The sequence below is a fragment of the Vicugna pacos genome, chromosome 16 (genome assembly GCF_048564905.1).
Source record: "Vicugna pacos chromosome 16, VicPac4, whole genome shotgun sequence".
Classification (NCBI taxonomy): Eukaryota; Metazoa; Chordata; class Mammalia; order Artiodactyla; family Camelidae; genus Vicugna; species Vicugna pacos.
Window position 1 is genome coordinate 34,630,770 of NC_133002.1, and position 15,912 is coordinate 34,646,681.

General features: G+C 37.3%; 1 long non-coding RNA gene and 1 pseudogene across 1 annotated transcript in view; one reads left to right on the plus strand and one right to left on the minus strand.

The window, feature by feature from the left end:
- The window catches only part of LOC140686104 (uncharacterized), a 44,824-nt gene extending 28,936 nt beyond the window's left edge, over positions 1 to 15,888 (minus strand). The window contains exons 1-2 of the long non-coding RNA XR_012059607.1: positions 15,748 to 15,888; positions 13,350 to 13,474 (exon numbers count right to left, since the gene is read on the minus strand). This is a non-coding gene — a long non-coding RNA (uncharacterized lncRNA). The remainder of the gene's footprint in view (positions 1 to 13,349; positions 13,475 to 15,747) is intronic.
- LOC102535365 (eukaryotic translation initiation factor 4E pseudogene) lies at positions 820 to 1,979 on the plus strand (annotated as a pseudogene).
- Positions 15,889 to 15,912: the final 24 nt, after the last annotated feature.

Sequence of the window (15,912 nt, forward strand, 5' to 3'; positions counted from 1 at the left end):
TGAAAAATAGACTGCAAAAACTGACAGACTAAAAGATCAGACTGAAAATCCATCATCATAACGGGAGACAGTAATATCCTCAAGTGATCGATAAACCAAGCAAGGGAAAAAACAAAACAAAATCAGTAAGGATTTATGAAATTTGAATAGCACAGTTACCAAGCTTCATTTAATGGACACATTAAATTAATTTAAATTGAAATGGAATTAATTAAATAAAAAAACAATGCCAAAGCGACATTCCAAAACGTTACAAGGACAGCACGGAAAAGAAAATTATATACCAGGTGCACTCACGAACATAAATGCGAGTATCACAAGTAAACTACTAGCAAACTGAATTCAGCAATGTTTAAAAGGATAATCCATTATCATCAAGTTGGATTTACCCCAGGAATGCCTCGCAGATTTAATATTAAGAAATAAATTACTTCTTCATTTTCTTTGGTGTGATAATTTGCTATGCTTTTGTACGAAACTGTCCTAATGGGGAGGATACAGCTCAGCGGTAGAAAATGTGTTTAGCATGCATGAGGTCCTGGGTTCAATCCCCAGCACTGCCGTTAAAAATAATAAATAAAAGTTCCCAATCTTCCAGCGAAGATGGGAGGACAAGGCAACAAAGAGCACAGGGGTCATGCCTGCTAGTAAGTGTTACAGCAGTTATCCAGGCGGAAGAGCAAAGGACTGAAAACCACCCTCCAGCACGCGACCGTCCGCCGCTCGGAGAACCGTTCAACGTACCCCTCCACCACGTGACCAGTCCTTTTTTTTTTTTTTTTTTTTTTTTTAACATCTCTACCTTTAAAAAAAGAGAGAGAGAGAGTCCCCAGAAGCCTCCTGTTACACACGCAGCCTGCAGTCTTGCACAGGCGCCGCCAGGGCCAAACGGACACGTCGGACACGTGAACAGTAGTCGGCCAATCCGGTTTGAATCTCATTTTTTCCTCCCCCGCCTCCCCCCACTTCAGGAGCGGTTGTGGGATCAGATCAATCTTAAGATGGAGACTGTGGAACTAGAAACCACCCCTACTCCTAGTTCTCCGCCTACAGAAGAAGAGAAAACAGCTAATCAGGAGGTTGCTAACCCAAAACACTATATTAAACATCCTTTACAGAACAGATGGGCACTCTGGTTTTTCAAAAATGATAAAAGCAAAACTTGGCAAGCAAACCTTCAGCTGATCTCTAAGGTCGATACTGTTGAAGACTTTTGGGCTCTGTACAACCATATCCAGTTGTCTAGTAATTTAATGCCTGGCTGTGACTACTCACTTTTTAAGGATGGTATTGAGCCCATGTGGGAAGATGAGAAAAATCACCGAGGAGGACAATGGCTAATTACATTGAACAAACGGCAGAGACGAAGTTACTTGGATCGCTTTTGGCTAGAGACACTGCTGTGCCTTATTGGAGAATCTTTTGATGACTACAGTGATGATGTATGTGGAGCTGTTGCTAGTGTTAGAGCTAAAGGTGATAAGATAGCAATATGGACTACTGACTGTGAAAACGGAGACGCTGTTACATATATAGGGAGGGTATACAAGAAAAGGTTAGGACTTCCTCCAAAGATAGTGATTGGTTATCAGTCCCATGCAGACAGAGCTACTAAGAGGGGCTCTACCACTAAAAATAGGTTTGTTGTATAAGAAGACACCTTCTGAGTATTCTTATAGGAGACTGCGCCAAGCAATCGAGATTTGGGAGCTGAACCAAGCAGAGTGAACTGCATTTAAATTTGATTTCCATCTAAATGTTGCTAAGATAGAAAATAAAGTAAACCTAATTACTTCCCCGCCAAAAAACAAAAAGCTCAGGAAAATGTCCTTATGTTTAGAAGCTACATGCTGAAGTATTTCATGGGAGGTGTGTGGTGATATTTATAAGTTATCTTCAAACAGTTAAGAAAAAATATACACATATATAAATGATACATAAAGCAAAAATAGTAAAATATTAACAGTTTTTGTTCCTAAGTCATAGGCATATGTGTGTTCATTGTACTATTCTTTCAGCTTTTATGTACATTGGAAATTTTTCATAATGCAAAGTTATGAAAAAGGAAAACCAAGTAGTGAAATTTACCACATTAACTGAGTAAGGGAAAAAGGTCTTTGACAAAATTGAACATACATTCACGATTTTAAAAAAGAAAAAGTATTAGCAAATATAATGATACATAAAAATCACTTCCTTTAAGACTGGAAACAAGACAAGAATGGCTGATTTTCGATATGGTACTGGAGACCATCAGAGTACGAGCAAGTACAAAAAAATGTACTGAGAGAAACAAAACTGTCATTCATAGATGATATGATTATTTGCAATGAAAATCTTCAAGGATATACAGATCTATTCATAGAATTAATACGAGAATTTAGCAAGCATGTGTATTAGAAAATCAATAAATGAAAATCAAGTACATTTCTATACACCAACTACTAGTAGAAAATGTACTTTAAAGAGATATTATTTATAATACAATTAAAAAATATAAAGTACCTAGAAATAAATCTAACAAAAGACGTGCCAGATCTCTGTGGGGGGAAATTATAAAGTTTTATTAAGAGATATTAGAGAATACTAAGATAAACGGAGGGCTTTACTATGTTCATAGACTGCAAGACTCACATGGATAAAAATGTCAGGCCAGAAATTGACACAACATTGTAAATTGACTATACTTCAATAATTTTTTAAAAATTAATTTAAAAAAAGCCCAAAACCAAAACAAACAAAAAGTCAAATTGATCTATAGAGTCAAATGCAATCCCATTTCACAGATTAATTTAAGCCTTTTTTTTTAAAGGAAGGAAATTCTGACACATGTTACAACATGGATGAAGCTCAAAAACTTTAGGCTAAATTAAATAAGCCAATAGGGGGATAGGGAGAGGGATAAATGGGGAGTTTGGAGTTTTGAATTTACATATACTATTATATATAAAAGAGATAAACAACAAATTTCTACTGTATAGCATCAGGAACTATATTCAGTATCTCGTAGTATCTAAATGAAAAAGTATAAGAAAAAGAATATATATATAACATAAATAAATAAGCCAGTCAGAAAAGGACAAATATTGTGTGCTTATTCCACTTATATGAGGTACTAGAATAGTCAAACTCCTAGAGAAAGAAAGTGGAGTTGTGGCTGCCAGGATCTAGGGGGAGGAGGGAATGGTGAATTAGTGTTAATGGGCACAGAGTTTCAGTTGGGAATATAAAAAAGTTGTGCAGTTGGATGGTGGTGATGGTTGCACAACAATGTGAATATACTTAATACCCTGAATTGCACATTTTAAAATGGTTGAAGTGGTAAGAGTTATGTATATTTATCACAACAAAAAATGGTTAATATAAAATTCTAGATAATATTCACCTCCAGGATGAAGAAAGAGGATGTAATTGGAAGGCAGTAGACATGGAGCCTGATAGTGTTTTATCTTAGCCTGGTAACAGATTCACAGGTATTCATTTTATTGTTTTTTAAACAAAACATATGATTTCATGTGTGATTTTGTATGCATGCCATATTTCTCTTAAAATTTTAAGCAATATATACATATAAATATTAGGAATATAACCTATGTGGTTAAAACTATAATGAGAGGCAAGGGAATGTGTAAACACAAATTCAAGATAATGTTTACCTCTGGGGGGGGGAGGAGGGAGGGGGAACTGGGAGAGGACCCTACGGGACTTCAGAGGTCGTGATGATGGTTGTTGGGTGTTTTTTTTTCTCCTACAACCGAGTGGTGGGGTATACACAGGAGTCCATGATACCATGATTCTTTCTTTATTCCTTACACATATTTTACAAATATTCTTTTAAAGTTATCCAATATTTAATAAATGTAATTTAAAAAGAGAACCCTAACAATATGTGTTTTTTGGCTTTATTTGTAAATCAGGCACAGTGTCAGACACTGAGAACAGCTACTTAATTAGATTTGTCTAGGCTACTTCTTTCCTCATATCTTTGTGGTGTCATGGGATGACCACAGTGGTCTGAAAAAAGTGCTTGTGATGCGATGAACAGACACCTTTAGTACATAAGAAACTATAAATCTTCTTTATGCAAGTAGTTAAAAGGAGAGCGTGCCCTCCGTTGGGGTATATTAAAGTTTTGCTGTGGCTCCTCCAGGTCCTTACAGGGTAGAAATTGGGCCACTGTGCCCTTTGGTTGCATTCAGCCCATCAGCTTTTTTTGTCTTTTTCCTAACATCAACAAAGTAATAATACATAAAATACAACCACATAAAAGATCCTGTCATATTCGACAAAGGAAACCTTCTTCTAGGATAAAGTACCAAGTATCTCTACTATTATATTAGAAAGTGAGTAGGGCTTATCATGGGGAGCGATGGGGCAGAGGGCCATTTAGCTGAGCCCTCACATAGGACCTCAAATTTAGATTTTGACTTCATCTTACCAAGTGAGATTACAATACAGTCACAAAGGCACACAAACAAGATTTTAAAAAGACATTTGTTGTGCAGTTTGAAGTGTGTGTCCCAATACCAGACCGTGCTTCCCACCATTAGCTTCCGACCAACACAGTTATATTGCAATATATTTCTTGCTTTGCCATTCTAACTTATTAAATGTAAATATTTAAAAATTTACCACTAATTGTATAACACTGCTTTGGTGTTTCTTCATTTTATAATAAATCAGAAGCCTTTAAAAAGACAGAAGGCATGAGATGGATGAGTTGATGGATGGATTTGTTTCCCAAATCTGTACTTTTCCCCTGTCAGTGCACCTCCCATCAGAAAGCTTTCAGATGGCCTTTTTTTTTTTTAAGTTCTAATCAAAAAATGAAAGAGTTCTGGGAATACTCCAAAGGCTTTCTATCATCTTAATATTACATGTGACATATTGTATTTTTCATATCAAATTTGGCTGCTTTGGGGGAAGGTATAGCTCAAATGGTAGAGCACATGCTTAGCATGCACAAGGTCCTGGGCTCAATCCCCAGTACCGCTATTAAAAAAAAATCTAATAATATAATCAATAAATAAATAGACTAATGACCTCCCCCCCAAAAACCATTTTTTAAAATTTGTCTGCTTTGAGTCTAATGTAACTACAAGAGAAATTTGCATAGCCAGATATGTTTCAAAGAATTTATTTTAATGAAGAGTTTTGCCTTAAGAAGTTCAGGTAATCTCCTTGGAAATCAGTTTCTTCATCTGTAAACTGAGGGTGTTCAGTGACAGATAAAGTGATTTCTAATTCCCTACCTTTAAGACTTCCACTCTCTTGAGAAAACATGCTAAATTGTATACAGCTCTCTGCTGCCACCTGCTGGAAAAATTAAGGCACCCATTTCTGCTTGAGAGGCCCTCTATTCAGTAACCATTCCGACCTTCAGATCTTGTGACTTGTAATTTTAATTGATGAGAATTATAGATTTCTGAGTTTTCCCAGTTTCAGTATTTTTAGTTTGTAAAACATTCCAAATAAGTCAAGCCATCTGAGTTGACCATCTGGAAACTAATCTTTTAGCAGTTTTTCCCACAGGGGAGTATTTTCCATACTTGTCCAGTGTTTGCAATGACCGTCCTGCCAAATCTACTCACACAGAATTTGCTTTAAAATAATTGCTGCTCATGTTACATTCATGAGGTCTGATAAGAAGTACTCAATAGAACAGAAAATAAATATTTTTCTTAAAGAATCTTTTAAAGATTTTTGAAGCATTTAATTTTTGTCTTCTAAAAGACAAAGGTACTTACACTCACACGCAACTTGGAATACAGGTACCTTTTTTTTTTTTTAATCTGACTCCTTCATATCTGGAAAGTCTAGGTTTCTTTCTTTCTTCCTTCTTCTTTTTTTTTTTTTTTTTGTCTTCAGCAACAGAATTTATTTCTCACAATTCTGGAGGCTGGAAGTCCAAGATAAAAGTACCGACACTGTTCATCTCCTCTGGGTCCTTTCTCTCCTTGGCTTGCAAGGAGAATCTAGGGTTTTTTTTTTTAAATGGAAAAATATTCCTAAATTAAAGACTAACTGCTGGCCTTAACTTTTTTTTTTTACATACAGAATTTATTTTTTTATGGCAGTTTTAGGTTCACAGTAAAATTGAGTGGAAGGTACAGAGATTTTCCATGTATCTCCTGCCCTCTCCCACACACACAACATCCCCCAGTATCAACATCCCCCACCAGAATGTGACATTTGTTAAACCTGATAGGAACATCATTGTGACCCAAAGTCCATAGTTTACACTGGGTTTCACTTTTGGTGTTGTACATTCTATGGGTTTTGACAAATGGATAATGACATGTATCCAGTAATATGGTATCATAACAGCATAGTTTCCCTGCCCTGAAAATCCTCTGTGCTCTGCCTGTTCATTCCTCCCTTCTCTGTAGCCCCTGGCAACCACTGATATTTGTATTGTCTTCATAGTTTTGCTTTTTTCCACATGTCATATAGTTGAAATGACATAGTATGTAGCCTTTTCAGATTGGCTTCTTTCACTTAGCAACATGTGTTTAAGGTTCTTCCATGTTTTTTGTGGCTTGATAGCTCATTTCTTTTTAGCACTGAATATTCCATTGTCTGGATATACTACAGTTTATTTATCTATCACCTACTGAAGGACATGATTGCATCTAAGTTTTGGCAGTTACGAATAAAGCTGCTATAAACATCCATGTGCGGGTTTTTGTGTGGACGTAAGTTTTCAGCTCCTCTGGGTAAATACTAAAGAGCATGATTGTTGGATCATATGGTAAGAATATGTTCAGTTTTGTATAAAATTGCCAAACTGTCTCCCAAAGTGGCTGTACCACTGCATTCCCACCAGCAATAAGTGACAGTTTCTATTGCTCCACACCATCACCAGCATTTGGTGTTGTCAGTATTTTGGAATTTGGCCATTCTAACAGGTATGTAATGGGATCTCATTGTGGCTTAAATTTGCACTTCCCTAAAGACATATGATGTGTGGCATTTTTCATAGCTTATTTGCCATCTGTATATTTTCTTTGGTGAGGTGTCTGTTCAAGTCTTTGGCTCATTGTTTAATTGGGTTGTTCATTTTCTTACAGTTGAGTTTTAAGAGCTCTTAGTATATTTTGGATAACAATCCTTTATCAGACATGTCCTTTGCAAATATTTGCTCCCAGTTTGTGGCTTAATTTTTAAAACAATTAGAACCATTTTCCAGGTTTCCCGACATACTGCTAAAAGTGTAGTCCAAAATAATTCAATCATAAAATATAAAATATGGAATTAAATTTATTGCCAGTAGGACATGAAAAGATGCTCAACATCACTAATTATTAGAGAAATGCAAATCAAAACCACAATGAGGTATCACCTCACATCAGTCAGAATGGCTATCATTAAAAAGTCTATAAATAATAAATGCTGGAGAGGGTGTGGAGAAAAGAGAGCCCTCCTACACTATTGGTCGAATGTAAATTGGTGCAGTCACTATAGAAAACAGTATGGAAGTTCCTTTAATAACTAAAAATAGAGTTGCTATATGATCCAGCAACCCCATTAGCAGGCATATATCTGGAGAAAACTGTAATTTGAAAAGATACATGCACGTCAATGTTCAAAGCAGCACTATTTACAATAGCCATGACATGGAAACAACTTAAGTGTCCACCAACAGATGAATGGATAAAGAAGATGTGGTCTATACTGTTGACAAAAAAAATTAATCAGTCTAAGAAAGATAAAAAATTTTATTCGAGCCAAATTTGCTGATTATAATCTGGGAAGAGCATCTCAGAAAGTACTCAGAACTGTTCTACCAGTTAGAAGTCAAGGCACAGTTATATAAATTTTTTGAGACAGAGGGCCATACATCAAATGAGGTATTATTTACAGTTTACTTAATCCAGATCTAAGCCTCATCCTGGTGGGTCATGTGATCCCTTACAATATCAAGAAGGAATGTTATCTTTAAAGGATTAGTCTTTCTGATGCTAGAAGAATGTTGCTCTTTATGGTTAAGCAAGTATTACTGCCAATGGGGGAGGTTTGGTCGATGCCTTATGCAGATACACAATGCACAGTGCAGGGAGAGAGGAGGCCAAAGAGCAGAGAAGAATTTTTTGCCTTTAAATTTTTCCTGTTGGGGGAGGGTATAGCTCAAGTAGTAGGGTGTCATGCTTAGCATACACAGGGTCTTGGGTTCAGTCCCCGGTACGACCTCTAAAAGTAAGTAAATAAATAAACCTGATTATCCTCCCAACAAAAAACCCTAAATTGTTCTTGTCTTGCCATAAAATATAAATTTTATTTCACAAAATATACAATGGAATATTACTCAGCCATAAAGAGTGAAATATTGCCTTTTGCAGCAACACGGATGGGCCTAGAGATTATCATACTAAGTGAAGTAGGTCAGGGTAAGATATATTGTATTTGATATTACTTATATGTGGACTCTAAAAAATAATGTGAATGAATCTATATACAAAACCAGAAAGGCTTGTAGACATAGAAAACAAATTCACAGTTACCAAAGGTGAAAGGTGGGGCGCCATATGGGATTAACAGATACATACTACTATACATAAAACAGATAAGCAACAAGGATTGACTGTCTAGCACAGGGAACTATAATCAATATCTTGTATTCCATATCTTTGTTTTGTTTTGTGATTTTTTTTTGAGGGAAGTAATTAGGTTATTTTTTTAAGAGGTAATAGGAATTGAACCCAGGACCTTGGGCATGCTAAACATGTGCTCTGCCACTCTCCCATTATCTTGTATAACCTATAAAGGGACAAATATTCAAAATATATATATGTGTATATATAACTGAATCACTTACTGTACACCTGAAGCTAACACAATATTGTAAATCAACTGTACTTTAATTTTTAGAAAAATTATTGCCAATCAGAATTGAGTTGACTTCAGAGGGTGGGAGTCATAGCCAGTCCTTCATATCTGAGTCCTCACTATCTCAGGGTTTTGTTATATAGCTGCCTGGAGCTTGAGGCAATCTAAGGGGTAGTAAAACCAGAATCCTACACCTTTCTAAAAACTAATCTTGGAGGAGGGCTTCTTTTGAAAGAAGATCAGGAAAAGATTTTGGGAAAAGGCGGTAGTGCCCACTAACGGCTGCGCTGTTTGTTCCTTCTACCTCATCAACTGGCTTAACCACTTGAGTATATTTATTTATTGCTATCTTTCAGTTTATGACACTCACTAAAAAATATCCAAACCTACTTTCCAACCCTTCTCCCTCTCTTCCGTTTGTGGTACAGTAATATACAACAAGGTGTATATTAAATATTTTTGCTAATAATGCAAACAATGTGGACTCGATACAGAGAGCTTGAAAAACCCAGAAATGCACTAAAGGAAAAAAAACTTACTTAAATCTCCCTTAATATTGCCTTGCAAAAATAACTGCTGCTGACATATTATTAGTGCTGTTCCTTCTGTCACCCGAAAACTGGGTCTGCCTCCTTGGTGAGCGTAGAGTCAAGACACAACTAAGCCAAAGAAGGAAGAATTTACTGCTTTAGTCGATTGAAGCCATGTGGGTTAGAAAAGGACAGCAGCATCCCTTAGGTTCCAGTTGATCTGGTGGTGAGCGCTTTCTGGAGGGGTTTGAATTCTGCAGAACAGCTCGAGAAAGTGCTTCAGGCTAATTGTTACCATTGAAATAGAACTGGCAGTCTTTACTGATTTATTATCTTTGTTATTGTTTCTTCTCTTGTCTGATAAAAGTTTGTTCTTTTGATCATTATAACTGAGACCTGTTCAAGGGCAAGCATTGTGACCAGGCTTAGATTACAAAATGGTTTAGGACTAAGAGGCTTTTCTTATGTCAATAAGCTATATCTGGTTCTCTTTCTCAGAGCACCCTTACCCTATCTGCTCATACTTTCAGTATTTTATACACTTATCTATACATTTTTTCCTTTTAAAATGGTAAAATACTATACACAATATTTTATAGTGGGCTGTTTAACATAGCACTTTTTCAGGCAAAATTTGACATGACCCAAATGTAATTACTCAAACTGGCTTCAAGCCAGGATGCAGGACTTGAAAACCTTGGGAAAGACACTTAACTCCTTGGACCTTTGTGTCCTTGATTGAAAAGTGAAGAATTTCTCGCCATTCACCTGCCAAAGCCTATTTCTGGATGAAATCTTGTCACCATGTTAAAGTCTAAGGACCCTATGTAACAGTCCCTGGTCCCACATAATCTTAGTTTATACATTTTCTTTTACTTCTGTTAGTATATTTTTTCCTGACTGCCCTATACAAATCACTTCAATCTGTCTTATTGTTTTTGCTAGCAATTTTTGCAATTCAGTTGACTAGTCTTTAAAAAATAAAGAGCAAAAAGAAAATATCCATCTTTTCAGTAAAAAAGGACAAAAGAGAAGATTAAAAAGTCATCAATCATTGGGCTTTACTCTTAGTATTTAAGGAAATAAATGCATAAAAGGAAAGGACCAAAATCACTATATTTCAGTTCAACTCAACCAATTATAATTTAGTCATAAGAAAAGTTAACAGATTTAGAGACCAAAATAAAGCAACATTGTGGAAGGGTATAGTTCAGCAGTAGAGTGCATGCTTAGCATGTAAAAGGTCCTGGGTTCAATCCCCAGTACCTCCAGTAAAAAATAAAATTAAAAATTAATTTTAAAATACATTAAAAAAACTAATTACATCCCCCCGACAAAAACAAACAAATCAGCCAAAAATAAAGCAACATCAAGAAGAGAAATATCTCAGAAGGATGCAATAGGATTTGGAAACACTTAAGAAATCATATTGGAAAGGAAATTACTTTGTCTAAAGAAGGAAATTTAGAACTAGTTTTAATTACATTCAATTACATAAAAGATATAAGTCAATTGTGTGTTGTCTCCATCAAGAACCAACAGAAAATTGATTTAGGCTGTTAGATTAATTTAGATATTAAAAAACTGTTCACTAAGAGTTGGGAAACCAGAAAGGTAAAATGCACCAAAAATGGAAAATGTGCTTATTTTTTGTGCAGGGACTGCTGTTGTATCCTGATATCTGCTCTTACCTTCTTATATAGTAATAGAATCACCTATTTTTAAGCTGGGCCCAAAGACCTCCTATATATTTCCCAGTTAGGACTGACCATGTTACTAAATTCTGGCCAAATCCATGTCAAAGGGAAGACTCTTTGAAATGTCAAGGAAAAATCCCTTCTTCCCCCTTTCCTCCTTCCTGTTGGCTGGAATATGAATATGATAGCTTGAGCTCAAGCAGCCAACTTGGGCCATGAGGAGGAAGCCACAGTTGAGGATACAGATCAACAAGATAGAAGGAGCCTGGGTTCCAGATGGTTTTGGAGCTGTCACACCAGTCCTGACTGCTGATCTCTGGACTTCGTTTATATGAAAAAAGTAAACTTCATCTTGTTTAAGCTACTGTAGTTTGAAGATTTCTATCACTTGAAGTCTATCCTAATTTAAGTGATATACTCTTAAAACGAGAATTTTAAAAAGCTTATCCTAAGATAAACATACAAAGTGCTCCTTGCAGCACTAAGTAGCAAAAAATTGGAAACAATGCATGTCAACAATCAGTTGATCTAACAAAGAAATGGAAATTTTTTTTCGAGCCAAATTGAGGATTATAGCTGTTCTGCCCATTAGAAGTCCAAGCACAGTTATAAACATTTTTTTGAGACAGAGAACTGTACATTAAATGACATATTATTGATAGTTTATGCAATCCAGATCTAAGCATCATAATGGCCTCTTACAAGATCAAGACAGAATGTCATCTTTCAGGGTTTTGTTTTATTAACACTAGAGAATATTGCTCTTTACAGCAGAGCAGGTATTTCCGCCAATGAGGGCGGTGTGGTCGATGCATATTACAGACACACAATGCTCAGCAGAAAGGAGAGAGGAGGCCAAAGGGCAGAGAAAATTTGTATGTTTAAATTTTTCTTGTCTTGCCATAAAATATGAATTTTATTTCACACTAGTGATGCAGGACCAATTAAACAAATGTGTGATATATCTTTAGAGTGAAATACTATGTAACTAGTAAAAAGGATGATATAGATCTATATTTATTGGCCAGGAAGGATTCCATCAAGAAGGAAATGTACCTAAGTGTTATCAGTGGTTACCTCCAGATGGAAAATTAGGTTGATCGGGGGGGGGGGTGGATGGAAGGGGACATATGTATATTTTTACATTTTTCTGCAGTAAACATTGATTTCTTGTAGGAATTTTGAATTAATCTTTTAAAGAAAAAAACTGACTTCTGTTTTAACCAAAGAAATTTGTGGTATTTTCTTACCTAAAATTTTTGTGTAATGTTACCAGCTATTTTTGAATAATTTAGGCCAGCTCTCCTCCTACGCAGGAATTCAGGGATGAAAATATAATTTGATCACTCAGCAGCAATCAAAGGCAAAGGGAATGATAGTCTAGACTTTCATGACATAAAATAATAGTTGGATGCTTATTTTATTAAGTAAAATAATTGCAACAGATTTTCCCTCCCACAGGTGGCACATCTGAGAGTCAATTTACATATGGATCCTGGCAAAGTTCTGAGTATCACCTAGGTCAGGGTTGGTTTACATGTGTATATAGGGATTCAGCAGGGGCACTGGGAGAAACACAAAGTCGACTAACTCCTCTCTAAGTTGAGAGGCACTGTTACTGCCTTCAAAGAGCTCACAATCTAACAGAATAACTAATACTTGTACATAACTAACCATGATTCAAGGCCCAGCAAAGTAACCATAGAGAAGTACCAGCAAAGAATGAAGAAGGTTCAGAAGAGGAAAAATATTTCTCATTACAGTGATTTTAAAGGGTTGAAGATTCTTAGAGGAGGTGACCAGTCAAATGGCCTAAGCTGGTATGTCTCAAACTTGACTCCGGATTTTGTTAAAATGCAGATTCTCATTCAGTAGGTCTGGGGCAGCCGTGTGAGTTTCTGCATTTCTAACAGTCTCATGGGTCACGTTGTTCGTCCAGGGATGTCCCTTCCAGAAGCGAGGGCCTAAAAGCTATCTTAGGATGTCAAAAAGGTGGACTTGGAAGAGAGCTTTCTGAGCAGAGAAATCAGTGTGAACAATACCAGGGTGACAGCGAGGGGTAGAACGTTGGGGAAATAACACTGGAGAACAGAATTTGGCCACACTGAAGCAGTCCTTGGAGGCCATGTGGGGAAGCTTTTATTTAATTAGAGGCAATAAGGAGCCATTGAAAGCTTCTGGGCAAGGGAATAATATAAACAGTAAAATTTGCATACAGATCTCTAAAAATAAAACAAGCTTAATAAATCAACAAATATTTGGAGTTAGTAAATTCATTTGTGTATTCAATTTTTACCTGCTGTTTATGAAGACAAAATTAAGTACAGGGCCTTGGAAGGGGCCTATGCAAACAGGAGGCTCTGAAGCTGAAGTCTTGGTAGCCTCAAGAAAGATCCTTCTCTGTATCTGTTGTCCTTCCCTCTGTGAAGGGTACAAAAGAGCTGTAAGGCATCTCAAGTTTACAGTGTGGTTTAGAAGAAAAAGCATACTTATGGAAGAAACAAGCTTTACATAGGGTGTGACTCTCAAAGTGTGTCCTGGAAGAAGACTGAGAAAGGAAGTAAGTCATTTTTGATGGAAGGTTCTGCACTAAGAGATGGGGGTGAATCTGCTAAAGAGGAGATACCTTCTCCCACCCCTTCTCTATCTCTCCTCTCATCCTGATTAGAGTAGCAGGTTTGTTTCCTGCTACCTGTACATAGTCCAGTGCTTGAGACCATGAACCACTAGAAACAGAATTTGTATTTACCGTGCAATTAACACTAGGCTTGGCAGAAAATGGGCATGAGTCAAATGTAACAAATGAACAAACAAGCAGGGGAAGAACAGAGTATACAGAGGACATTGAAGGAATGGCAGAGGGATTTGAGTTTGATGTGGCTGGCAAGGCAAAGTCGCCATAGGTTCCTGAGATGGGGAACGACAAGGTGGACACACAGTACTTCTGCCTAAACTGGGACTGTCAATCTAACAGACACCTGCAGTGCGCATCTAATGGGCACGTGGCTGAACTCAGCAGCACTGGGCACAGCGAGCCACTCTCATTCTTGAAGCACTCCCTTTCTGTCTTCAGCAACTCCATTCTCCCCTGGTTTTCTCCAGTTTACTTCACTCCTTTTCCATCTCCTTGGAGAACGTCTCTTCCTCTTCTCACTCTCTGAAGGTCGCTATTCTTCTAATGCAGAAAACTTTTACATTTATTTAACCAGCCCAGAGTTTTTCCTCCAATCTCCAGACGTAATTCAGCTGCCTCCTTGACAACTATCTCCCCTTGGATGTCTCATAGACATATCAGACTTACCATTTGCAAAATTAAACTCTTAATTTTCTGCTAGGAAAATTCCTCCCCACTTGCATATCTCAGTAAATGGGATTAACATCCACCCACTATAAAGTCAGAAGTCTGGGAATCATCCTTATCTATCTCCTTCCTTTCCCTCCCTCCCATATCCAGTCCATCAGCAAATTCAGTTACTTTTATCCCCCAAATATATCTCAAACCTGTCTCTCCAAGGCCATCATTCCAGTCCTGCACAACCTCCTAACAGATCTTCTCTCTTCGACCCCTACTTGCCCCATTCTCTCCCCGTACAAAAGCCAGAGCAATCTTTAAGTGATGTAAATCAGATTATATCACTCTCTGTTTAAAACTCCTCCACAACTTTCCAGGACACTTTGAATTAAATCTAAACTTCTCATCATTCTGTATCTTTTTATCCATTAGACACTCTGGGCCCACAGCCTAGGGGCTGAGACCTTGTCATGGACCAAATAACAAATGTTTGACACAGCAGGGGGAAAAAAGGACTGGCTCCAAAAAACTCTGTAAATCAAAATTATTGAATGTTTGTGATGGCATAATATAACAATATATCAACTAATCCTAAATTTCATCTCAAACTTTATGAAGTTATTTATATATTTCATTTTAATGAGGGATGTGGGTACATATTCATTTCTTGGATGTAATGTGGAGAGGGTCCCCGAAAGCAAGGGTATAGGGGGCCTACAGCTGTTCTAAAATGACCCTCTTTTAGGGCCTTAATATAAAGTCCTGCACATCCCCACCTGTGCAACCTCTCCATGGTCTCTCTGATGCCTGCTCACTCCTGCTTGCTCACTAAACTCAGCCAGGCAGCCTTGCAAATGCTTAGAACACACCAAACTCTTTCTCTCTGTTTCCTTTTCTCCTGGCCCTTCTGACTGGCTCTGTCTCCTCCATTAGTTCTCAAATAAAACGTTAACATCTTCAAAGGCAACGTCCTGACCAGTCCACCTAAAATAGTGACCGGCTTTCCACTCCCAACCTTCTTATTTTCTGTTGCCTTATTTCCTCCATACCACTCCTTTCCGTCTGTAGTTTACTTTGTTTATTCTACCTTTCCCATTAGACTAATAAGCTCCATTAAGGCGGGAAACTTGTATATATATTGTTCTCTGTTGTATCTTTAGGGCCTACTCCAGAGACTGGTCCAGAGCAGGTTTCAATAAATAGCTATGGAATAAATGAATGAACGAATGAGAACTTAATCTTCAAGGGAGGAGGGCCAACCTAGTAAGATTTGTCCTGGACTCCATCTTGAGACAATGGAGGCATTTATCTTCCTTCGATTCTAGGCACCCAGATAAGTTTAAAAAAGAATGTCTGGAGGATTTTCCCAACAGAAGTTTTGATGAAAGCTCTTGTAACTTACCCTCTTGGGGTAGGAGTAGGAGGAATAAAAAATCGGCTTAACACTAGGTTAAAAGGAAAGGAAGTGGTTTGGAGCTGATGTGTGGCGCGCCAACTTGGGGCTCTTCGTTTTACACCCTCCCCTCCCCGACTGCAACGGCTCCACCCCTTCCTGTAACCAGCTGGA